Below are 27,576 nucleotides of genomic sequence, written 5' to 3' on the forward strand. Positions count from 1 at the left end.
AACTGCACGAAATCTTTTGCTGATTGCACTTTTCACTCATATCCATAAGTAGTTGAAGATGTGCTTGCGTGATATCAATATTATTAACCTTCTTTTCTTGTAATAAGTAAAATGTAATAAAAATGCAACAGTGAAAGAATGAAACTTTTAATGAAAGAATATCAAACACATCGAAGAACGACCGGGAAAAAAATCTTTAATTTTCAATCGTCTGAAAAGGATTCTAAATGACCTCTGTTAAATTACACTGCAGATTATTTATAGGTCATAATTATATTTTCGATCCTGTAAGAAAAATGCATTTATTGAAGTTCAACCCATTATTTTGATTCATGCAACTTTTATGTCATTGACGAACTTCCCTTACAGATTAAGATAAAGTAGATCTTTGACACATTCCCAGTGAAAAATGTCTCCATGCATCGGATTTGGTGACCCGAATCGCTCTTCCAAATTCGGCATGGCGCTATCAATTTCCTCCTGTGTCTTAGAGAATTCAGAAATCAGATAGATCAATGGCCTACGGTTATTTGAATCCTGATTTCAAATGCCATCTTATACAAAGGTATGAAATATATTTTATAGCATATAAAAAATTATTGGTTACTGTTGGAAGAAAGGTCTCATTAAGACAATTCAAATGATTTACTAGAAATATTTTTCGAAGCGGTTGATTAAAAGTTAACACCACATCTTGAGGTCAAATTGAATATATAAAAATTGCAAAGTATTTTTGAGCATAGTTCTTTTATTATTCTTCATTATTCTTATCCAAGAAGGCATAGCCTTTCCAAAGTATAGAGAATTAAAAAGAAAAAAAAAATCACTCCTCATATCTTATAAGTAAAAATTGGATCTTGCATCAATCCATCGATTGAAGACAACGGCATCAAAAAGTCCGACTTCTTTCCCTCACAAATTCTCGTTCTAAATCAAAGACGCAACTTTATCATTTCTTCTGGAATCGGTTCGTTACCTCATAGCAGTTCGTTAGGTAGTATATATCGATCAAAACAAACATTACCTTTAGATCGAGTCTGGTATAGAAGTGGGGTAATCATCCGTTTTATTTAAAAATAAATGCAAGTCGAAATTCTTGAGGAAAAAGAAAAATTCTCCACAGACATAAGTAGTTATCAAAATAAATTCGAATCCTATAACCCCTTACCGATTGTTCAGATTACGACATATAAATATCTCATGTGCTTTTAGATTTGTCTCAAAGGAATAAAGATGTCTTACGAAACCTTCCAAATGCGAAATATTTTGTGTAAGTAAACGGCTATATCGTAATCAGTTTCTTAAATTCGTGTAGATTTCCTATTTGTTGTCATTTATATAGTGATAATCTCCTCCTCCTGTAGAGGGCGCTCGTTGCCATTCTCTTCTCGCTTGTCTTCGTATTACAAATGGTTAGCTCAATCGATTTATTGACAGCATTTTCTTGCCTCAGAAGGCGTCAAGAACACGGAACGACGATGAAGCCTCACTGCATGATTAAAAGACGAGAAAACTAATATCATATTGACACTTATTTTTACTGCTAGTCGTTTTTATCTGTGCAGTTTACGAACTCAGTTAATCTGCAGAATTTGATCTGGCAACTGATTTCCCTATGAAGTCTCTTCATTTTTTTCCCTTTTTTTTCAAATGACCAAGAAAAACCCATTTGATAACTTACAGTCACCAAACGATGATAATTCTCTTAAGTGCTTCCTTTAACATTTAGTTTGTTTTTATCTGTATTAGATTAGCATAGCTAATGAGTCTCCATCGAACCGTCTGTCGATAGCATGGATTTTTCTAAGCATTGTGTGCCACAGTTTGCAACAATGAACCCGATCAACTGAACATTTGATAGACATTTTCAATTTGTCGGTTAATGGGGAGAATACAAAGTGCAACTAGGTTGTTAAATATATCAACTGTTTATGATTTATTTTATGAAACGATCTTATTTCGAAAACGTGAGACACTGATTCATGAATAGTAAACGTCATTTAGCGAAAAAATGATTCCTTTCCAATCGCAAAACCTTTGTTAAAATATTATTGCGTTTCATCAATGCTATGTTTTTAAACAACCAAATTTCTAGTCGAAATCTGAAAAAAATAAATAAATAAAAATAATTAAAAAAAAATCCAGTTGTTGTCTACTTCCATTATTACGATGGCAGACTCTCAATTGGTTGCTGCTACTGAGCACCATTGTTGAAATCTTTTGATATATTTATCTATTGTTGTCGCCCAACAATACTCGATCAACAACAACAATACTTAAAAATAATTGAAAAAATCTATAGATAAAGCATGTAGCATCTGTGGCAATTTTATTATTTCCTTCGGAAATAATAAAATTGCAACAGATTGGCGCCGTGTAGTCCACATTTTTTGTAGAAGCCATAAATAAACTCCTAGAATTCTTCGTGCCTCAAATGATCACAAGAATTTATTGAGAATTCAATTCAAATCAATAATAGTCTTAGTTGTCTAAAAAAAAGCGAAAAAAACAGGATGAAACCCTTGAGGGAATCCAAAGTAAAGGGGACAGTCCGTAATCACACAGGTTTCATCTTAATCCTGTGTCTAAACTAACTAGAAATATATATATATATATATCTTAATTTAGAGTTCAATTGCTTACGTCTCAATTCACCACTACGTAATGCACTTGAATGGGAGTTCAAAAACAGGCGTGCTTCAGGAAGTTGCACTAATGGCTGTGAAAAAGCAACAGCTGTGTGTGCAAGGGTTGCCGACATATTTGGACATGATCCAAGATTATTGGTTGTGCGGTCCAATAATCTTGGATTATGTCCAAATTTTAGTAATGACTACCAGCGTGCATTCACTCGCTAGGGAACAGCAGTGCTATGGGAACGAATGTGCTCTCGTTAACTGATCTAACCATGTTAGCAAATATCGTCTACAACTCTCCACTACAAATGTCAACGTGTACCACGTACCGTCGTTGTTGCCGCAAACTATAAATACCGTAACCCTGGTTACCGAGATCACGATCCACTGGAATGTATTAATACTTGTATTTTATACAACTGAACCTGTCAATTAGCGGGTTATAGGATTAGTAAGTTAATCAGAGAGAGAGATTAAAATGCCGATAGTTATCGAAGAGAACTTCGACTGTTAGAAATACCATCTATTATTTGCTCTTGTGAGTCGCGGTAACGCATGAAATGCAAAAAGACGAAATCCCAATCAAAACCTGAGTATTTTAGTGCAATGATGCAGTGGCTCCACCTGTCTACTGTTTATCTCACGCTATTCTTGTATTCTGAGTTGATTTTCATTGGAAAGAAAAATTATGTTGTAGTACAGAAGTGGGTTATAAACCATGTAGAACCAACCACTTTAAAGAATGCGGTTACCTTTTCCACTTCTTCGATCTCTCAATTTCTCTCCTCTACCTGTGAATATTTGATGTTTCTTAATCGACATCGTTAATATTTGGTCCATTTTTACCTTCAGCTTAGCCTCCTGTTTTTTCTTACGTCAGTGTTGGTAAAGAATATTTCGTAATTGTTTTATTCTACCTGAAAGCGGTATTTTCAATTAGGAATGACACCGACTCCCCTACTTACCAATTTCGTTTTGTGACTCTGTATAATAATAATAATAATAATAATAATAATACAGTTTCGTTTGTTGAATGCGTTAACATCATAGAGATATCATGTATGATGTTTCCATGGCAACAACAATCTGCTTACGTCACTAGGAATTTACTTCGGAGGATCTTAAGGAAGATCCTCCAAATCCATGACTCGACCACTTTGTAAGGACACTCTCCCTTCAAGAGGCGTTTCAGTGTTTTTCTACGAAAACATCTATTTTGTCACACGAATAATGTATTATTCTTCTTATTAAATGAAAAAAAAAAAAAACAGACTACAAGTACTTGAAGAACTATCTTAAATATGAGGATCATTTCAAAGTTCTGCGCATGCGTGACCATAGGAATCATGTCATATTCCTGACTTCAAGTCCTGTCCGTTGTAGGATAAAAAAATTGAGTTGTACGACCAATTATGGAAAACTTGCTGTGAGCGTGCTTTAAAGTACACTGCTCAAAACAATTAAAGGATAATTTAGTTTCTGTCGGATAATTATAAATTTCTGCAAATAATTATAACTATTGGGTACTATATACATGAATAAATATTTTTTTACTTATGGATAGGGTGTAATTGATTAGATATTGTTTCAATAATCGATATTTATTACAAATTATGTTGCATTTGTAAATTATTTTTATAATTTACAAGAAAACCAAAATATTCCCTAATTGTTTGAGCAGTATATAAGGGATTGTTTTTGCACTTTAGTTTGCTAACCCAACTTGTTCCCAAAACTATCAATGCATTAAATCAAACATCACATCAAATCAAGAGATTGACCAAGGGTAACGGATGGCAATGCTGTAGTCAATGAAGTTCTAACTGAGACTCGGCTGTTGCTGTTACCCCCTTGGACGCTGAGTTTCGCTCTCTTAGGTTTGCTCCCGGTGAGGGGGGTTTGCCTGAGAGAGCATTTTGAGTCTCCGGGGAGTGTGTTCTCTGGCATGGCCCGGTGAGGGGCTGTGTCGGTGGATGCGTTTCCCTGGAATATGAGCGGTTCTGCTCGGTGGTGGGGAAGCCCGTCACTGAGTGGAGTCAACGCTGAGTTGGACAGTCTTTCGGCCACTATCGATTGGTCTAGGGATCGTCCTAATTTTTAGAGATGGCTTTACTTATACAGTAGCCAATGAAGTTTTATCAAATCGAGAGATTGACCAAGGGTAACTGATGGCAATTCTGTAGCCAATGAAGTTTTAACTGAGGCTCGACCATTGCCGTTACCCAGCCATGACTTGAGCTTTTAGCTCAATAACACCCCATCCACAGAGATTTTCTTCATTCAGATGACGGGATAAAGAGTCATGGACTCAGTCCATCTCCCAGTCCTTTTTAGGACATCAAATCATTAATAATGGGACGAATCATCAACAGGTTATATATCACCTGTTGATGATTCGTCCCATTATTACTTATGCGTTCCCCGCCTGGAGCCAAACTTTAAGCACAACTATCCTCAATCTGCAGAGAGTGCAAAACAAATGCCTATGCATGATTTTAAACGCACCATGGTATATTAGAGATGTCCAACTTCATCGGGACACAAATATCCCTCATATCCACTCTTGCCTGCAATCTTCAGTAGTAAAGTTCTTCTCAAAATCGTCTTCACATCCGAATGAATTAGTTCAACAAACAGCAAACTATGATGAATCGGATTTCTTCAAATATAGGAGACCTAAGGCCATTCTAGTGCCTAACAAGGATCTACAACTCTCACCCACTCGGGCAAAGCACTTAGCCCCTGCACAGTATTTTTTATCAGATAGTAGGGATTATAAAAGCATTTTTTTTCACTCTTATAAACAGTAACGTTCTGCGTTTAATATAATTTCAGATTGAGAAATTATCGAATATAATTTTATTTTCGTTTTATACTAATAACTTGAAGTTCTTTATCTAATTTTTCAGTATCATATTAACATCATAGAACGTGTAATTTGTTGGTCTCTTTCAGAGTTTCCCATTCGTTTCCCATTTCCCTCTCTCATAACTTCTTCAGCAAAAGTTACATCCCCCCCCCCCTTGTAGTGCATTCTTTAAAATAAACGAGAGACAGAAAAAGAAATACCTCTTTGTCCCCTGTGTTACTTTTAAAGCTAATCTTTATTTTTGTTTCGATATACAGAACGTATCCTTTCTACCCTGCTTACTACCTTCTATCCAAGGAATGCTAAGTATGTTTTCAATTATTGTGCAGAAGTCACCAAGATTTTTTTTTTCCCTTTTTGTATTATTAAATCTAAGTGTTTCTTTCACAACCGTGCCATATACATGTGTTACTTGCTTGGATGAAGAGACTGAAGGCAAACAACAGTTCCTGCGAGACCACATCTCTCTCTCTGTCTTTATACTTTACATTCCTGTCTCTGTTACTGTTCGCTTGTACCAAGTGGCTTATGTAAATCATTGTTTCCCAAAGAAATTTTCTCATGTGGAAGAGAAAGCAACCTTCACCAAGAATAATGTGAAATCCTAAAGTTATTTATCATAAGCAGGATTAAAACCTGGGACTTGAATCGTTCTCTTTAACTTTTTTTTTTATAAAAAAAAAAAGAAAAAAAAAGATAAACAGTCCTTTCCACTTCTTTTCATAAAAGCTTCATAGATATCCCGAGGAAACTCTCACTCTTATAAATATTTGCCAATGTATAAAAAAGTGAATTTGATGCTTTTTTTTAAACTTCTCGTGAAAACCTTAAAGTATTCAACAGGAGGCTTTATTAATGAAGTATAAAATAATAATTATTATTATTATAAAGAAGAAAAATATAAAAATAGAGGTGTTATTAATTTGACTACCGTTATGTAATTATCTTCTGTTTAATTTTTTTTTTTTTTATGTTCATGTCATCAATGAAAAGTTGGAAACCTCTAGTGCATTAATACAATCATCATTATGCATATCAAGGATTTAGGCCTAGCATGACTTGTTCCAGGGCTTTAGAAGTCATCGTTGAATCTTTTTAAGAGGATGTCCTGGTTTTCTTTTTCCTAATGGCTTGTACTTTAAGGCTTGTTTTGGTAATCTTTCTGTTTTCATTCTTTGAACGTGTTCCATCCATTTATGTTTATATTTTTTAACTGCTTCTATTACTGATTCTTGATTTAATTCTTTCATAATTTCTTCGTTTCTTTTGTGATCAAATAGGGTATACTTTGCAGTTTTTCTCATAAACTTCATTTCTGCTGTTATTAATCTTTCTTTGTCTTTTTGTTTTATTGTCCAGATTTCGCTTCCTTACATTAGGACTGGTAGGGCTAATGTATTGTATACTTTTAGTCTGGTTTGTTTTTGAACTAGGTTTGATTTAAATACAGAGTTTACATTAATACAGTGGATTAGGTAATTCCAAAACTCTCCTCTAGACACTGAACATGTTACTTTTCCAAGCCACTTCAGATCTCCATTAAGCAAAGCTATGGTGTTACACCACACGATGACAATCATCTCACACCTAATATGAAAACATAATCTTTATTTCTCTAAGAACGTGGGAAGACACAAATGGCTGAAGCGGAGAGGGACGTACGTAGAACAGCTCGGCGTGTGTGTGTGGGGGGAGGGGGGGCAGTTTAGTGCGATGTATTGAGATTGAGTTGGGAATTGTCATTGTTATTTGCATTTTTGTTTAATGGATCAAGTTTTATTCCAAGGTGGGAAAAACTTTTAAGGTCTAAAACGTAGGGGTTGGGGATTCTATACACTCTTTTTTTTAATAGGAAGGAGCGTATTCTGTTATGTAGTTGCTCAAAGTTTGGAATACTTTGAACAAGTCCTATTATGTAACATAGCAAACACGTGGTTAGAAATATAATGGCGTCTTTATTTCGTCGAGAACCTTCTCGGTGAACTATCAACACTGATTTCGCAGACCAACAAATGCTAACTTCACGCATATAACAAAGTGTCAAGAAGATGATAAACAGGGTCGTCTACAAAGGATTAGCGTGTGTACCTGAGAGACAGACGATTAAAACGGTGTTTACAGTTAACAAGGGAATATTAAGTTACCTCCGGCAAATTTCACCTGGTGGCTTAGAAAAAAAAAAAAACGAGTGCACTTTAGAAGGTTGTTATGTTTGTTTACATTAAACACTTTTCTGAACAAGCTGTTAAGATGCTGAATTAATCAGGATGTCTTTTATGATGTACTTTGATTTATTTGAGTTGAGCCTTGAATGACGTATTGTAGGTTGAGCTATAAAAATTTTAATCAGCCAGAGATAAATAATGAAATTCAAGCCGTATATAAAGTGACTAGTCGTAATAAAAAAAAATAAAATAATAATAAAAAAACTTAATTAAGTGATTATCTTCTTTGTTTAAATATTTTATTTATATATATACATGGCATATATACTCGTATATTATTAAATAACAGGAAACCGGCAACTTAATTCCTCACGGGAACTGGATAGAATATTAGGGCAAAAACTTTTGTGGGGAAACTTATGAAAGGTATCGAAGTGACAACAGTGTAAAATGGTTGTTAACATCCCTTTACCCTTTCTGCTGATGGTGCGTGTATGCACATCAAGGTCTGCTTCAAATCTCGTAAGACGGCAGCAGAAATGTATGAAATATTGCTACAAGTATTCCGATAGAAAAATGTTGAGTAGATGCAAACAATGTGAGTAGTATTCAAATGGTTAGGAATGCTATTTCGTTCACAGACACAACCCGATACGTCAGGAGTTACTTATCCTGCATAGACCATGGAACATACTATCTACAGAACCATTTGCAAGTATGCACAGCAGTCCTATGATTCACAACTGCTGTCTCGGATTGGATCCACTTCAACATTTTTGCCCTCTTTATTCTCTAGTCAGTAAAGCATATTAAAAACGAAACATTTAATAACAGTTCTACCCATGAGCTATTTATCGATGAATGAAAATATTAGCATGAGCAGACAAGACCAAATAACCCGAAAACTAGAGAACAAAATATGAATTTTTTTCCCAAGCCACTTAAGCTCTCCTGGAGAGAAAATCGGTTACCAACTAAAGATAATTTAGAGGCATCTTCTATAGTGAGACTGAACCACTACCTACATGTTTTAAATTGTGTATGCTTATTGTTGTATGGAAAATTTTAAGAATTTATGGATATACTTTTTATGTGTGTGTTCCCACCCACGAAAGATTATTAGTAAAGCTATAGTATATTTGCACCGCGGATGGACTAAGAATTTTTTACAATTTTTATCAATTTTATATTTTTTATAATTTTTTTAGAAAATTTATTTTTACATAGTCCAGAAACCTTGCTCTAGAGATCAAATATGGAACTTTTTTAAAGCCTCCAATAACAGGGGATTTCTCACACCGGGGCGATGAAATTCACTCCTCACCCAAAGACAATCACAAACATTTTTTGCAGATCACATGGTTATTCACTGATATAATTTGCAAAAAAAAAAAAAATGTACATCAAAAATATGTACTAGTTCCTGTAGGTTCTCAATACCCATGCTCAAGATACTACCTTAATGTATTGGCTAAAAAAAAAACTCATGTGATCATTACGTCATATGATCTCAGAACACTTATTAAGGTTAGCAGTTTGATTACCAATGACGCAAGATTTTTTGAAGAGAATAGATTTTTCTAAATGCTAATTAAAGAATTATCTACTACGATTAAATCTTCAAATCCTAACTATCTCGACCTGTTTTTTTCTTAAAAAAATAAAAAAATAAAAATAATAACAAAATTTATCTTACGAATGATAATGACTGTATCTAATACATTGTGGCCTCTGGAAATACATAAAATCAACGTTTTAAATTTTGGTTCGAGATTTTTTTAAAGATATTTTCTACATGTTCCACATCTAAATCTTGTCTTTTACTCGAGAACAAAAACACCGAGGTGTGTGTGTGTGGGGGGGGGGGTTCAATTCTAATTACTCAGAGGAAGGATTACCGTAGAATTTCTCTGACCACCAAATTTGTTGAGGTTGGAAGAAAATCACCCAAAAGATCTCGTCTCAAGCAAATCCACAGAAACCAAATATCCAACAAGGGAACCATTCACACGAAAATACACTCGATTTAGTCCCCCGTCGGTATGAACAGAGTTACAGATGTGGCATTACACGGATTGGCGAAACACTGTAAGAGTATTTGTGTGATGTGATACGATGTTCTGAAACTCCGTTAGCGTTACTGGTGACGATCAGCATGGGATTGAAGGGTAATGATGGGGAAAAAATCAGGGAAATTCTCTTAAATACTGCTCAATATTATTACGTTACTGTTTTCAAAACAGTACCAAAAATGGAAAACAATGTCTTTCTTTCATGATTTGATAGGTATAGATATTGTATTTAATAATTTTTTATTAAGCCACTAGTATCGAGCAAACTATACTTCCATGATGTTTAATTGCAAATTATTTTTATTTATAAAATAATAATGTAACTTACTTTTTAATTTTGAAAAATTATTTACTAATAATTTCAATTTTATAATAATTTAAAATCATAAATTTTCTATATACATCTTTAAAAATTTTTTTGTATCATATTCATATAGTAAGTCTATAACAAAAGCCCCTAAGGGGTGGTAGCCAATGAAGTTTTAACTGAGGCTCGGCTATTGCCGTTACCCAGCCATGACTAGAGCTTTTTAGCTCAATAACACTCCATCCACACAGATTTACTTCATTAAGATGACGGGATAAAGAGTCAAGGACTCAGTCCATCGCCCAGTTCTTATAAGAACCCTAAGGGGTGGAAGGAATCAATCGATCGTAAGATGCGGTGATTGATTTATTCAAGCCAATATCCTTGAAGAGTAATGGAAGGCAATGCTGTAGCCAATGAAGCCCTAACTGAGGCTCGGCTATTGCTGTTACGATCCTGCCATAATCAGAGCTTTAATAGCTTAATAACACCTTCTCCCTACACTGTCCTCTATAGATAACGGGGAAGATGAAAAGCATTCTTGCTTCGCTGCTTTAAGCCAGTCCTTATATAAGGATAAAGATAAGGACCTAAATAACAGGACGGAATTAACTAGGAATCGACCGTGAGATGTCCTTGTCCTTGGAGATAATTGATGGCATTGCTGTAGCCAATGAAGTTCTAACTGAGGTTCGGCTATTACTGTTACCCTCCTGCCATGATCAGAGCTTTAGCTCAATACCACCTTATCCCTACACTGTCCTCTACAGATAACGGGGAAGATGAAAAACATTCTTACTTCGCACCTTTATGCCAGTCCTTATAAGGACCTAAATAACATTTTTAAACTGTTATTGTGGAACACAATATAACATCTCAAAACCCCCAAAACTATTTTGGTAATCATTTAATCGTATTTTATTCTTTAAAACAAAAATATCGTCGAATTCTGATTATGCTGTTACATAGAGAAATGCAAAAGTTTGCAGTTAAGAGAACGCACTTGAAAATATTATAATTGGGTTGCTTTTATCCTCTCGTGCGTGCTAAAGTGGATGACTTTCGTTTTGAAATGAGTTTTCCGTTCTTAACTGGGAAAGTGTTGTATCTAAAACGGTACTGTCACAAGGATCTGGGAGAAAAGCAGTTGATGCTAACGAGACAAAATTTTAAGAATATATAACATGGGAATCATCACGTTCTGTTCAAAGTGCGGTATACTTTAAAGGAGAATCATATACTTTAAAGGAAAGTCAGGTAGGAAAGCATCATGAAGTTAAATAATTATAAGTGGATAATCATCATTTGCGTTAGATGCTGTTAAGTGTTTGTTCTTGGTTATAAAATACTATGGTCGATTATCCATCAACAAAATCTCCACGCAGAACAATGGATTAAACGGACAAGTTTTCAGAGAGAGAGAGAGGCAGACAGATGAATAGTCTCTCTGATAACGTGTTCTCTAGCCAGAAACATTCACTCCTGTCTTTAACTTTTTTTTTTTCTTTGTAAATATTCAAAAAAATCTCTTTAATTCGTAACTACATGACGAATTTTAAGGAAATGTTTATTTGAGATGGTGGTTTTTCCCCTTTCAGTCGTTTTACGACAGTAGGTGACTTTGTAGGCATTGCCCACAAAGTGTTCCTGGTGATATTTTTACAGGGTAGTTCACCGTTGCTTTCCCCAATCCCACCAACTTCATCCGAGCTAGGGACTGGCATATGTCTGGGATGTATTCACTGGGGAACTTTCTTTCTTTCTTTCTTTTTTTTATCCCCGTTGAAAAAATCCCCTTCCCTCCGAATGAGACCGGCTAACTCACCTTTCGTCGAAAGAGACCAGATAAAGGTTCCTCACTTCTTGGACGGCACTCGAACCCAAGTCTTTCCGACGAAAGGGCTTCGTCTATACTGACTGAGCTACGGAGGCTCAGTATTTGAGATACTTAACGAAAATGGCAAACACAGCTGCCATTGTCGTCTCTATCAGCATTGTGATGCAATAAAGAACTCATACTATAGTGTCATACTAGTGACCGGCACACTAAAGATTTTAATTATTAACTACTATTGTGTGCTAATACTGTGTGTAATTTTATTATATGTAGTATTGGCCTTGAGACTGGATAATTTGGATAACGTTAACATTTTTTGAGATCATGCATATAGGATTTCCTATAGAAAACGATATCTCATTAAAAATCTTGGATTTTATTTTTCTGGAAAACCATTTGGCGCCTAGCATTCTAGCAGTTGACTGTGTTATTATATGTAGATAGCATCATATTTCGTTGCATAGTGAATCAGGAACATCATGTGTACCGCAACCCACACAAACAAACTGTCCTATAGAAAAATATAACAGGAGAGTCCCATTAAATGAAGGGATACAAGAAGAATTTCATTTTATTTATTTATTTTTCTTTCCATGAAGACATGTCTTCTTCATTATGAATACGATTCAACTAAATTTGGTATTTGGGAAGCATGAAATATTTCATTGATATAATTACGGATAAGCTGTTCTAACGAGAGGTATGACATCATGACAAAACATCATATCGAGTCCAAACCATGTGCTACACGTTTCGGCCAAATAACCCTCCACATTCAGTTAGTGAGTTTTTTTTTTTTTTTTTTTTTTTTTTTTATTAATCCAAAACTAAAGATGGAAGTTTAAAGACCAGAAGATAATTGGGAGGATTTAACTGGTTACAATTTTTGTAGCAGTACAAGTAGTGTACTGGGGACCGTGAGGTCACAATTAAGTGCAACATTTTCATTAACAAACGCTACTTTTGTTAATAATAATTTGTAAAATATAAGAGATCTAGAAAAAAGAAACCTGAACTGGCACAGTATTTATGATGGATTTAGGAGGATAGCAAGAAATGGAGAGATTTGATCCCCCTGACCAGACAGCTTCTGTCGAACATAGTTGTTGCTAAAGAAGGAGAAAGTAGCCCTTAACCGATTTATCGAAGACTGCGTTTTAATATTGCTTTCCACTAGGAACATTGAGAAGCGGTATAATTGGGAATGAATTAATCCACCAGGCGTTGTAGGGACATAATATTGGTTTCACAGTTTTATTTTTGGTTTTTTTTTATCGACATGTCTTTGTATTGTAAAAGATATCTTAATCGCTCTGCAGTCTAGGTACTAGATGATTTTTAACTTTTGGTGTGATACTGCGTGACCAATTTGGCCTAAAAAAAAAAAAAAAGAAAAGAAAAAAGGCGTGTCTTTCATCCAGTTATAATAAATGCATAAGATTTTATTTTTTGGCATATCAGGTGGCTATTTACATTACGAAAATTTCCGAAATCATAAGATGAGTCTGGGATCAGAAAACATTAGCAAAACATCGACTTAAGCAATTATTAACGTACATAGGTATCTGATCTGAAAATTAACCTTATATGCAAATTAACCAAAAGATGCATATAAGGTTAATTTCACGCGTTACTGAAGATTTGGTTCTATTTTAATTAATATTCAGCTCTTTTGATTCACCACCCACTTCAATTTATAATCGCTGTGCACTAATCAAATAAAATGAATGGTTGCATGCAAGCACCCGTATGTAAGATTTGCTCAGTCGAATGACTGCAGTCTGCGTTTCCACGTGACAAGAGACGCACTCGGGAGTCGATTTCTTTAGAGAAACTGTTTTGTTAAACTTAGCGCTCGCGCGAAGAAAACCAATTACTCTATAGAATAATCTACGAGTTATATCATTCAATACGGGACCTTTTCTCGTGCATTGTCGAGAACATTCTGAAAGCAATTGATTGACTTGAACTTTCCGATAACGCTACACAATATCCTATCACTTGGCATAAAACTAGATATAAGAATCCCAGTCTAAAATCGCTTTAAGTCAAAATAGCGTTCAGCCAACGCTCGTGCTTTATACTTAATGTCTCTCTTTGTGGACTTCCCTTTCACGGTAATGAAAGTCTCTTCCACTTCCATTTCTCCTCTTTACGACATTTCCCCGGGAATATAACTCACTCTCGACCCCAGCAAACATCTTTCCAGATCACCGTTGCTAGCTACAAGGAGAAACTATTTGACAGTAGGTGAAACGCTAAACTTCCCTCCATCATCCAGAATGGAGGTGCAGAGGAAGTGAAAAGAATGTTAAAGCCCCCCTACCCCTTTCTTCTCTTTCTCCCCCCCCCATACCCGCTCTTTACGTTAGAGAACTATCCTCTTCTGTCTGCAGCGCGAACTTCCAACTCTTCACTACTTCTAGGCGCCACTGAAAGAACTATAGTCTCAGTTGGTCGTAAGTTCCTTTCAAGAAACTCCAGACTAGTCCGTGAATAGGAAAAGAACGTCACCGCTTGGAGATATCACACCGAGTTGAGACTAAGATTACTAGCTACACCCTCTCTGTAATACATCTGGTCGTTTTTCTTCATCTTACGGGATTCGCTTAGACCAATCAATAGCGTCGTCTTTCTGTCTCTTACTATCTCTCTCATCCATAAACAGATGCCAAATTCGCATGATAATATGCCTCCAGCAGGCACTTTCGTATGTGTGTGTGTGTGTGTGCATGTGTCTGAGAGAGAGAGAGAGAGAGAGAGAGCAGTTTGTTTGTAGTGTTACAGTCAATGCATGCAGCTTTGATTTCGTTTTGAAGCTTCCTTGATTTCCTCCGAAAATTCTAAAACATGTGAACAGAATATTTATGAACAGACAACATTTCGTATGCTCTTATGTAACTGTTTTATATGAATTATGCCAAAAAGAAATCATGCAAAATAGTGTTGTCATTTCGCATGTTTAGTAAAAGCCGGTAGTTTCTTTACCTCATGCATACCAAACAGTTTTATTATCACTCAGCAAGTGGAAATTATAGAGCGTTAAAGAGCACCAGAATCAAATCAAATTTTAAAAAGAGAGGAAAAATAGGAATACAAAATTCATGCAGTAGAATAAGATAGAATATGAAAATAACTACATAAAATGTTTTCAAAATATTTAATGACATGCAGATTTTTACGTAGAGTAATAATACGTGCAAATATACCTTTTTGGTTTATTGAGAGAGCTTTATTATATAGATAGGAAAAAGAATGCATAATAGAGCTGTACTATTAAAAGAATACGTAGATGACTAGTAATATAGAAAGATGCATATATATTTGTCATTATTATTTATACGCTAACGCCTTTTCCCCCAATTTTAACAATTAATGAAATAATTGTTAAAATTACTTTTACCTTAATAATAATATTAATTATATATTTTAGGAAAGTAATTCATATTATTTTTTTTTCTTTATAAAAATAAGTAGTTAACCGTTATATAGCGTTTTACTTTTAATATAATTTTATTATATGTAATAGAATTTTTTTGTAAGGATTAAAATAAAGCAATGAAATGAAATGATTTATAGTACACTATGCTAAAATAATACGTAGTTATGTTCGAGTGTTAGATGATGCTGTTATTGGTAGATTTGAAATGGTTTACAATTATTAAAATATTCCAAAAACAGTTATCAAATTATACAGTCTGATTACATAAGCGTACTCGTGGGTTCGAACCCCGCACTAGGCATGAATGTTTGTGATTATCTTTAACAGATGAATTTCATCTTCGATTGACCCCCCCCCACACACACACACAATCCCACCTACAGAAGTGCTGAACTGACGAGCAAAAGTTTCATGTTTGGCATCTAGAGCAGGGTTTCCTATGTAAAAATAAATGAACAAATATGAAAGATTAAATTTAAAAAGTCATTAAAAATCCTTATCCCCCTCTAGGTATAATTCTCTAAAAGTTTATAATCTTTTGTACTTGGGGGACATTTTTTTTTTTTTTTTGTATGCCTTGTTCTTCATAGACAACATTAACATTTCGGCGACTTATAAACTATAAATCCTGGAATATTTTAAATTTCAGAATTGAATGAATCACCTACTTATCCATTAAATGAAAGGGGTTTATATCGATCCTTTAAAATGAATTCAATGAATTCAAAATGAATTGAAAACAATGACAAATGAACTCATCATTTGTCATTGTTTTGATGGTTTTTAATTATATGGTCACTATTGCTTAATTGGTCAAAGATTGACACAATCATTTTCATAGACCAAATTAACCGCACTTATAAAAGACAATAACTGTTGTTGCCAATAGGCTACTTCAATTGTTTCCAATGGGTTACTTCAATTGTTGCCAATTTCAACAATGAACTAAGAGAATTTCTAAGCATTGTTACTTTTAGACATTGTCGTTACATTTGATACCTCTCATTCTTGTGAGTGCTTACGTTGACTCAATGCCGTTTCCTATTTCCTTGTTCGCACTGTCATTGTTTTGATGGTTTTTAAATATATGGTCACTATGGCTTAATTGGTTCAAAGATTGACACAATCATTTGTATAGACGAAATTAAGCGTTGTTGCTTTAATATCATAGCATTCGTATAAAAGACAATAACTATTGTTGCCAATAGGCTACTTCAATTGTTGCCAATAAGTTACTTCAATTGTTGTCAATTTCAACAATGAACTAAGAGAATTTCTAAGCATTGTTAGTTTTAGACATTGTCGTTACGTTTGATACTTCTCATTCTTTTGACTGTTTACGTTGACTCAATGCCGTTTCCTATTTCCTTGTTCGCCCTGTCGACGCTGTAGTTGGTATTCTAAAGGAAGCAGACTAGAATTTTAAAACAATGCATGTAACAGAAGACTTGATGTGTCTCTTTTTTCGTGATTCCATTGATGTCGCCTCCTACTCCCCCCCCCTCGCATTACCCTCCTTTGCACCATTTTCATCTTCACCATCTGCAATAGAAGACGTTAGTAACCAATAAGTCAGCTGTTATCACGTAGCACAAAATGGTAGTTGTGGATGTTAAAATGATCTCCGTTATCTGGCAGGAAAAAAAAAAAAAACCTAAACAACAAAAGGGTGGTGAAGAGAAGAACGCTCGCTATTAAATATGAAATCCCTAGTCACGTTTCAACCATCTTGACCGAATGTTCATCAGTTTACAATGGACAGGGATCGTGTGGGTGATAAGATTTCATAAGGTCTCGTCTAACTATGTTTGTGGGTGGCCGTAATTAATGATCCGTGGAACAATCGCAGCTTTTCTAAGGAACAGATAAAGAAGTGTAATACATCAAACCCGATTTCCTTTGGGTATTGCCACACTTGAAGGAGGCATTTGATTTCCGTTGGGAACAAAACTGCCGAACTTTCTCCTTCTCCTCGTCAGCTACCACTTGTATCACGGGACTTTTATCATTTCTGATAAACGCTCTCTCTCTCTCTCTATCGTCATGTGCAACTAAGAACGGTTATTATTTTACGTTTGAAATACTTCCATAGTAACGCAAGCAACGACAAAAACATTGCTTATGAATGCTAGAAGTATTTATATAATAGGAATTTGTATCGGTTGTATAAAACAAAAAAATGAAGTGTCTTGTGATTCATGACGAAACTGATCCAATTTGCACATTTTCGTAATAAAATTTGTTTAGATTTCTTCAATTTTAAACAAATGCATTATTAACCGTTAAATTAATATTATTAAACTAGAAATGTTCGTTACATTTTATTAGATGTAAAATAATTAATCCAAGAACTGAGTTTTCTTATTTCGTATGGAAAAACTCATGACTTTGCCCTTCGGTTACGAAAAACCAAACTGGGATTCGAAGTCCATCGATAGCCTAAGAACATTTATAAGTATTTTTAACTCGAATTCTTGTACGATGCAAGACACCATTATTTGGGTTTTCAAGTCCCCTCTGATGGTCAGCAAACTACACATAGAACAACAAATTTCCACAGGACAAAGAAGGAACCACCTTTGTCAATAATTTCCAAATAAAAACTCAAACATTTGTAATAATATATGTATATATATGTATATAAATTATAGGTGTTCAAGGATTATAAAAGTATCTATAAAAATAATTAAGCAAACCTGCCTTACATGTTATTATTTATTTACTTATTTTTAGTTCTTTCTTTTTTTTATAAACAAAAATATTTTATGCATTGCAATATTTCTTTTAAACTAATAAAACACAAATTATTAACCTAAAATTTTACTTGCTAATATGCAATGATTAAAAAAAAATACTTGAAGCCAATATTATCAACGCAGAGTGTTTATTTAGCAAAACAAAAACAACAACAAAAAAAAAAGCAATATGAGAAGTATTCCGGTCTGCGTTTATGATTTGCAGGGCACGCGCAGTCTTCACGCCTGGGGTGAGTCAGATAAATAGCGCTCCCCAGCCTGCAATGCCAATATTGTCACGCCAAGTAAGCAGGCTGTCCGTTTGGCTTTGCTTGGACGCCCCTGAGATGACCTCCTCCATTCTCCCCCCCCCCTTCTTGTTACATCACTAAGTATCGAGTATCGTCTGCTACCTATTCTCGTCAGTCGAGCAATAATCTGAGGGTCATAATCGAGTCATTCGACAATCTTGGCACGCTGCAATAAGGCAATAGGATATATACGCACAGGAGAAAAATACTCGGAAGTAGTTCAATTGAAATCCCGGGTTCCCATTAGCTGCATTATATAGAGGTGGATTACAGGCATTGAAACCTTGTGAGGACAAACGGGCTCACCGATCCCTAAGCTGGAGAAATCAGGGAGGCTGTGACACTTTTATTAGAGAGAGAATGATTGTACAAGTAGAAAACTGTACAACTGAGTTCAGGCTAATGGTTATAGCAATTGTTGATATTAAAATCAAAGACGAATTCAGTTTATTCAATAAATTACCATTTAAATAAGTTCATCTGTTTTGTTCAAACTCCCTCTAAATAAGTCGTCCGAATGTAGTGTGTAAAAATAAGCTATTAGTTCGAGATTAAGTGAGATTAGTTCTATGTTACTGATATTAACAAATGACAGCTATTTTGCAACACGTGCAGCTGTGCTTATCATTGTTGCAAATGCTTAGAGATGTTGCCGGTCATTATAACAACAACAACAAATAAAAAAAAAAAAGTTTAATTGAATGAGTTAGTTACGTGTGCCAATTGCCTTTCCATTTCCACTTTTACCATAAGCAATATTGTAATTCCAAATATAACTACGAATGAGTTCATGACAGGAGAGTATTAATACTAATGGAAGTTGAATAAACTTACCCTACTGCCTAAAGATAAAGGTGGGAGACATTATGGCCTTCTAGTCGAAATTTCAATAAAAGCATAACACGAAAGACGCGAATCTTTAAATTAAAATTCAGCATCTCTTTAGAGTTTCAACGTCACATTGTTATCGAGGCGAACCAAGTGAGAAAAAAAATTAATTAATCATCATGGGAGCAATGAATTTAAGAAAACGAACGTTAAGGAAAAATTAAGGACAACAACTTTTTTGCTTGTTTTATTTTATGTAATTACAATTTGCATCCATAAATATAATTAAAGGACGTCTGGGTAACTTTTTTTAATGAATATGAAATTCCATTTTTAGGTAGTCTCCGAATATCAGAAGAGGCCGATTTATGATACTTGAAATAACCTTTGTCTGATTAAACAAGATGTCTGCAATAGATGTAGCCTCGGTAGCTTTGTCAGTGCCTTTCTTTTGGAAAGAGCTAGGTCCGAATCCGTAACACGAAGAATCTTCATCAGGAATTTTCAAGTGAAAATAAGTTAGACGGTTTCAAGCATTGTTAGTACGGTTTTTCATCCCATATACAGGCAAACTTGCCAAGAGAACACACACAATTTATTATTATTACTTGACACCGCCAGGGAATCTAAAGACTCATCGAGGGAAGGCTCGATGAGTCTTTGAAGACTCTACAACTCTATCTCCACCACCCACAATTCACCAACTACAATGAACCACGACTACACCAACGCCATCTACCGCCCACCACTAGTATTTTCACAGACAATCACAAACATCCAAACTCACGGCAGTATTCGAACCCGCAGCCTTTTGGCTGGAGAGCGGATACGCTAACCACTCAGCCAACCAGGCCGGCTTTGTATTTACATACAAACAAAGTTTTTACATACTTTGTATTTACATACGAAGTTTGTACTTATGGGCGTAGGAGTAACCACTTTATCCTGGAATCATGGTTAAAATTCAATAATACCTTGGACAATTATTGGTGCGTAAAAGTCCATTGAGAAAGGTAGAAGAAAAAATCTGCTCCAGATAGATATAAAGAGATAAAAATCAAAGTGATTCATATCCGGAAAGCGAACGATACTTAGATTGATCAATTGGGTTAAAATAGTTCAGATTCTCTGCCCCCCCCCAAAACCCTTTTACCAACCCTTTGAATAGTAATCTCCAATTCCTCAGATGACTCAATTTCATTTAGATTACTTGTCACGATCTCATATGCCTGCATGTTGTAACTGCCTAAACTGTATGCTAAGGCTGGTTTGCCAACTTGCAGAAAGTAACCGCAGTTTCCTTCGGAAGATACTCATATCCATATGAGATTAGTTAACACGCCTGTAGTTAGTCCCTTATATTCCATAAAAAATTGATGTTCTTCCGACTACACCATTGAGACGCTGAAAAGACAGCGCTACTGAAAATGCATTTTTTATATCGTAAATTAGTGATATTCTAAAACGCAGATATTTTGCTTCTGATGTAATTCGCCTTAAATTAATGTTCAAATGTGTTCCTACGTTTCGCTCAGTAAATTTAATGTTCTTTTTCTCGGTTACCTTCGTTTTCTCCCCTCACCGGTAATGGATATTTGTTCATTCAAAATTATCAACTGTATGCATGTCGTTTTATTTTGTTTTAACTCACTGAATATTTTGACACCGTCAGATATCCAATCCATTTCTCACTTGCTTCTGTTACTAAGGCATATATGACAGTTACCTGGTGCGAGAAAAGTTGCACAGCCCATTACCATCCTAATGATTTGTGAAGCTGCTGATGGCATAGTGCTTAGTTCGTTGAAGAGAGAGAGAAAGGCTACAAAGGATGTAGTATTTCACTCTGGGATGTTACCCACAGCTGGTGCCTGACGCTTAGCATTTTCTGACAATGAGGCCTCAGTACATCAGCGATAGGGAATAGTCCACTGGTTCATGTTTCAGGCTCTTATCCAAGTAACTGCAGCTCCTCGTGTAATTATTGTTTTATTCTTAAGCACAAGATGGGTCACAAATGAGTATAAAAATAGTGATTCGTTCAATTTATCACTTACTATACATGGTTTTGATAGGTGTAACAAATTACAAACATTTATTTGATCAAATTACGGTATACGCACTGTTATATAATATAATTATGGCCTAAGACGATGAAATTAGAACTTAAAATATTCATGAGTGAAACCGATGAATTTATATTATTAATCATCCACTAGTTTGACGAAATGGTAGAAATTTCCTTATAATCACTGAAGCGTAAGAATTAGAACGTCACTTGACAGCGAACCGTCACGTCCAGAGTATGTGAAACACACAGAAATGTTGATAAAGGAATTAGATAAGAAAATAGCATTGCATTATTAATCATAGATTTACTGAATTATTTTTAACGATGTACTTACTTCGAACACAAAAGGCTGAAAAATTATTACAAGTATATGCTGCAATAATCAATATCCTTACAAGGACTTTAAGGATATTGACTTAAAGGGGCGAAGCAAAAATGCTTTTCATATTCCCCGTTATCTGTAGATGACAGTGTAGGGATAAAGGTGTTATTGAGCTATATAAATAAAGCTCTGATCATGGCAGGAGAATAACCGCAATAGCCAAGCCTCAGTTAGAACTTCATTGGCTACAGCATTGCCATCCATTACCCTTCAAGGGAATTAATCACCACGTCTCACGGTCGATTATTCATTTCCACCTCCCAATAGTCAATATCCTATAAGGATATTGACTATTGGGAGAAAAAAAGATTATTAAAGATGAATAATCATTGACTATAGTCAATATCCTTATAGGATATTGACTATAGTCAATAATTATTCATCTTTAATAATTATTGACTTTATGATGAATTTAAGTCTATATCCTATAGTCAATATCCTTACAGTATATGCTGATAGGATATTGACTATGATCTTATAGGATATTGACTATCCTATAAGATCATATCCTATATCAATATCCTATAAGGATATTGGCTATAAGTCAATATCCTATAAGGATATTGACTATAAGTCAATATCCTTATATAGAATATAGTATATCCTTATAGGATATAGGATATTGACTATGAGCCAATGCCAGAGATTTATATCCTTCATAACTAAACCATTTATCGATGCATAAATATAACTCATAATGTAATATTAATTTTTTTTTAATTTAAAGTTAGTTCAGATTATTTTGTGAATATTATAGATCCTTTATTTTTATAATTAAATAAATTAAAAATTAATAATATAACAATGACTAGATAACATAATAGAATATAATCTTCCTCATTAGTTTCCTTGGCTCGCACTGCCTTCGCTGATTCAAAAATTTGCAGATAGAAATTAGTTTCTTCATAATTATGATACTCAGGCTTGGAATTTTTTTAAGATATAAACTGAAGTCATATTTCCTGAGCTGCAATGCAAATAATGGCTGAGTTTTCACTGATCTTATATCGATCACTATAATGGTGAAAGTGTACCAAATAATGAGTCATTGATATAGTTTTAATTCATTCCATAGCATCACTTTAGCTCACTGATAAACAGGAATTTACAGTCGATCTCCTGGTAATTTCAAGAGCCTTGAAACTGTTCATTCTTCAGACTATTATCTATTGATATGCACATAATGTTTTGAGTGTAGCGCCTCATCATTATGTTATTTTACAAGTAATTCGTACTATACTAGCAAAGTATAGAAGTAAATAAAGTAAAATATATTTAAATATTACTTTATTTAATACTACTTTACTTTATTTAATACTACTTTACTTTATTTAAATATATTTTTACTTTGCGATGGTGAATGATTTTCATCTCCCAGTGTGATAACACAACCATCTTGCTTATTACAACCCTGTAGATTATAGGTCCCGATACAGACATTGGTATCCAAAAACTAAGGACCAACACTATTTCTGAAGATTACAACCGAAAATCCAGACGAATCACCTTGTGGCAATTTTTATAACTGACAATTTCGAGTAGAAAGCGGGTATACATTCAAATTTTGGAATCGCGCGCAAAGGGATCAAGTGGTAGCACTCAACTTTTCGAGAAGTAATAAAGTCGCAAACTTGAATGTCTTGTAATATCTTAAAGACATCACTAGCTGATTTCACGCGCGAAAGAATTATTGGAAAGATTGAAGAAGCCGCAGAATTACTGGTATTGTCCGTAAGTTTGAAATTTCACACAGCGTTGTGTCCAGGCACTGGGCAGCCTTACAAACTAATGGAATGTGGTCAAGATGTTTGCTAAGAGGTCACCCTCGCTCTACCACGCAGCACGAAGACAGATGTTTAGTTATAACAGTAAAACGTAATCCTGCACCACGGCAGGTCAACTTGCAAATCGGTTCCATTCAAGCACAGGTACGCGGGTATCTTGACAAACTGTGGCAAGACGTCTGCTAAAGGTAGGCCTATACTCCTAAAGGCCTGTAGTCTGAGTCCCTTTATCCACGACTCATTGTAGAGCACGTTTTCACTGATGTTGTATTCATAAAAATTGGACAAGAAACCAATGGGCTAATGTACTCTTTACAAATAAGTCGTTTTAATCTTGAATCTAGAATCCTCCGGTTCTAGACGACACTTGATCTGGTGTGAAAGTGTCGTCTGGAATCGGAGTGATCTGGTGTGAAAGGACACATACGGCGGTGCTGAGATCATGGTGTGGGGAAGCATAATGCTTAATGGAAGCATCAACCTATAAGTGTTGGTAAAAAGGAACTACGACTGATGAACGATATTGCAACAGAGTTCTTCAACGTCAATCAATTTTTATGGATGACAATGTCGCACCACATCGTACACGAGCAGTGGAGATACTTCTGAAATCCGAGGGTACTAATCAAATGGCTAGCATGCTCCCCAAATCTCAATCCCATAGAACACTTTTGGAACGCAATAGGGAGATGCATTGCTGCTCGAAATTCCCCTCCGGAAAACAAACAATCCTTGTTCTGAAGGAAGAGTGGGCCAGTTTGTCTCAAGAAGCTCCTGAATCACTTGATGCTAAGCATGGTACGGTACGACGTTGAAAGAGCTGCATCACAGTTTGTGGATGGACATATTACATACTGAAATGCCTCTCCTCATAGTTTTCTGTAAGTGCTCTATATTAATTCCTTAATATAGAGCACTTACGTCCTTAGGAAATTTGTAACTTTTGCCAAAAATGTATTGCAACTGAATTTGTACGAAATTCCTAACACATTTCTTATGTAATATAATTTAATCATATGCCGTTAATGAATGTATGTCTACATTTGGTTATAGTCATGATAATTTTTTCATATACAAGTAAAAATGGAGTTCGTTCTTAGATTTTGGACACCACTGTATTTAATGTCATGCAAGCCATGGAAGTTATACAGGAACTTCTTGGTGTTTATTTTTAGAGCATAATAAGTTGGCATTGATTTTAGCAGCATTAAGCTTTACTGTGCTATGTTGTGCTCCCTGGACTGAAAAACGGACTCGATATAAGTGTTTAGGGAGATTAAGATAGCTAAGTAGAGGGATTTCTTGTTTGTTCAAGGTTTACCAGTTGAGAGAGAGAGAGATGTAGCCAGTTGGAAAAGAGCATTATACCCATACACGTTGATACACCTCCGAGGATTAGCAACAATTAGAAAGAAGAGAATCCCAAACCACCATTAATTGTAAAGATAGAAAATAAAGATTAAATCTCGTGACACAATTGTAAAATGTGGACGATAGGTCATAAGGTGAAAGCTTTTATGCATGACCAGAATAAGCGCTTTAGATATGTTAAAAACATTGTTCTTACTTGTACGAAGATCTTTAATTAGTAAAGGTTCTTTATTTTTAGTTAAGATAGCATTAATTTATATATATAAGAAAGCTAATTTAGTTTATCACCCTTTATCCGTCTAAAATCTAAAGAAAGTGGAGTTGCGCGTTTCGGTATTTGTGTGCATTCAACGCCGTTGTTGATTTCAAAGCTTCGTTCAGTCTGCTACGACGAAAATGCCTAATCATATAACTGTGGACTCTTGTTTGTGTCCTGTTTTGTTCGCACATTGATTTCTTGATTTCAAGTTGTTAAACAACAAAGAAAACATACTGATGGCGCTTAATGAGTAGCAAACTAAATCTTCAAATGAAAATAAGAAATATCAACTTTAAAACTCAAGTAATTCTGTCTTGGACAAAATAAGAGTGCCGAGAGTTTTGTGCTGAGTTAAAAAATATTCTCCAGTGATGAGCAATATCTCGCTTAAATAACTTCACTTCACCCATTATATATTTTTTATTGTAATCTTTATGAAACACACCAGCAAACGCAATATGATGCTAGATTTTATATAAAATAATTCATAAAAATGAATAGAGCTCTTAAAGAGAAAAACCGTCTGTCAGCAACTTAATAATAATTAATTACAAGGTCATAAACAAAGTCTAAGATAATATATTCATCAAAATGATGAATACATTATTATTATTAACTATTAATAAGGCTAAATGACTGCTAACAAGGGTTATTCATGCGTACTTATATATATATATATATATATATCATTTTAAAGGGAAAGAATTGAGGATAGATCGGATATAAATCCCAGTTTTTGTTTTTGATAACTGTGAATTAGTTATTATGCATCATATGAATAATAAGTTCTATGTATTGCGATATAATTCAATTGTACTTTGGATGTCCTGCACTATATTTTAGTGAAGTCGATTGGTTACTGAAAACAATAAAGAAATGAAAATAAGTTGATCGAAACAGGGATCAAGAAATAAGGGAAAGGAAGCAGTCGCAACGTGGCATAGGGCGAATCTTTAGTCATCAATTTTTAGGGCTTGTTATTCTTTACAATTGGAGAATTATTAAATTACTTTACTAATTCTTTAATTGTGTAGGAGTTTTAACTGTATTCAGAGCACTTCCTAATGTGCTTGTGGAAACTATCAAATTAAGATTTTGATAGTTTTCAGTGGAAAATATTGTGCAATTAGCGAACCACAACAGTTGGTTCGCTAATTTATGCTTAATACGTATTTGTTGCCTTCAGATTTTTTTTACTATGATAGCTGAACCCCCCCCCCATATATATATATATATATATATAGTTATAAGGTAAAATACTTTCTAAAGTATTTTATATAGAAAGTATTTTACCTTTCTAAAGGTAAAATACTTTCTATATATATATATAGTTATGTATAGTTATATTTGTGTACATTTCTATTTGTGTACAATTTATATACAAAATTATATAAATAAAGGAACAAATACTTAAAAGATATTCAAAAATAATTTAGATCCGTTTGTAATGTTTTATAAATTATAACGAATCTATAGGTGTGTAATGATACTAGGCTTAGTATTTAATATTTGTTTAAAGTTATTTTAAAAAAACGTTTATCACTAAATAACGAAGGTATTTCTATGTTCTTAGCAAAAACGAAGAAAAAAATTCTGTAGCGAACGAATTTCAATTTTAAACTCATACGGAAACCTCAAATCCAACTTTGTGGCTTTCCTACGGTCGATGAAGTCTGAATTATTAAGCCCTGGGATATATGACGTCTCTGTCGCTTTTCAACAACGCCTGCCAAGTTATCATTTTAATGAGTTTGATGTTCACTCTGTCACATCTAGTTTGATAGGTGCTATATTATGTATTTAGAGGCTTGTTTTGCTTGCTTGTAGTTTGTGTTGAAGTTCTCGACACTTGCTGGAGTCATTTTATTAATGACTTGGCAACTGTTTCCAAATTTTGTTTAACCTGACCGAGGGAAAAAAATGTCTCTTACATAGGCCATGTACATTCAAGGCTTCATATATATAAACCGTTAAGATAGCAAAATATTAACATATATGTATGACAAATTGATAATATGCGATATGCTCTACGAATTATTTGCCTGTGTTAAGGAATCAACGCATTAAATATATTTCTGTTTAGCGAATATGATGTTGATAGTTCTTTACTTATAAGAAGTGCATCATAAAGAAAAAAAATGTTTTGTACCAATCTAAGTGCAAAAACTATTACTAAGCATATTTTATTCTTATCTTCCTCTAGGTGAGAATCAAAATAGTTTAAATTATCATGACGTTATGAAGCCAGAGATAAAGAGGATTTGGAATTCTTAGGATTCGTTTTAGATTCAAACTTCAAATTTTGTAAGTGAAAAAATGTTATTACTGCTTTATTTTATATATCATATGGTGCGTTTTCCAATTTATTATTATAAATAAATAATAAATTCTATGAAATAATTATTTAATAGAATTTGGCAAACAAAGCATCTGGTTTGTATAAAGGGAAGATTATATTGTTTGATACATAGGACGTACTTGATGATTACGTAAATTTATTTTTGTGT

The 27,576-nt window shown here is 34.4% G+C and overlaps 1 protein-coding gene across 1 annotated transcript in view; it reads left to right on the plus strand.

Moving 5' to 3' along the window:
• Positions 1-27,576, plus strand: part of LOC150104180 (uncharacterized) — a 357,365-nt gene that overhangs the window by 212,269 nt on the left and 117,520 nt on the right. The window contains exon 2 of the mRNA XM_090396803.1: positions 27,273-27,373. The gene's annotated coding sequence lies outside the window, so the exon portion shown is untranslated. The remainder of the gene's footprint in view (positions 1-27,272; positions 27,374-27,576) is intronic.

This window comes from Typopeltis vanoorti, chromosome 8, assembly GCF_054136105.1.
Source record: "Typopeltis vanoorti isolate ZY-2024b chromosome 8, IOZ_Tvanoo_1.0, whole genome shotgun sequence".
Lineage (NCBI taxonomy): Eukaryota > Metazoa > Arthropoda > Arachnida > Uropygi > Thelyphonidae > Typopeltis > Typopeltis vanoorti.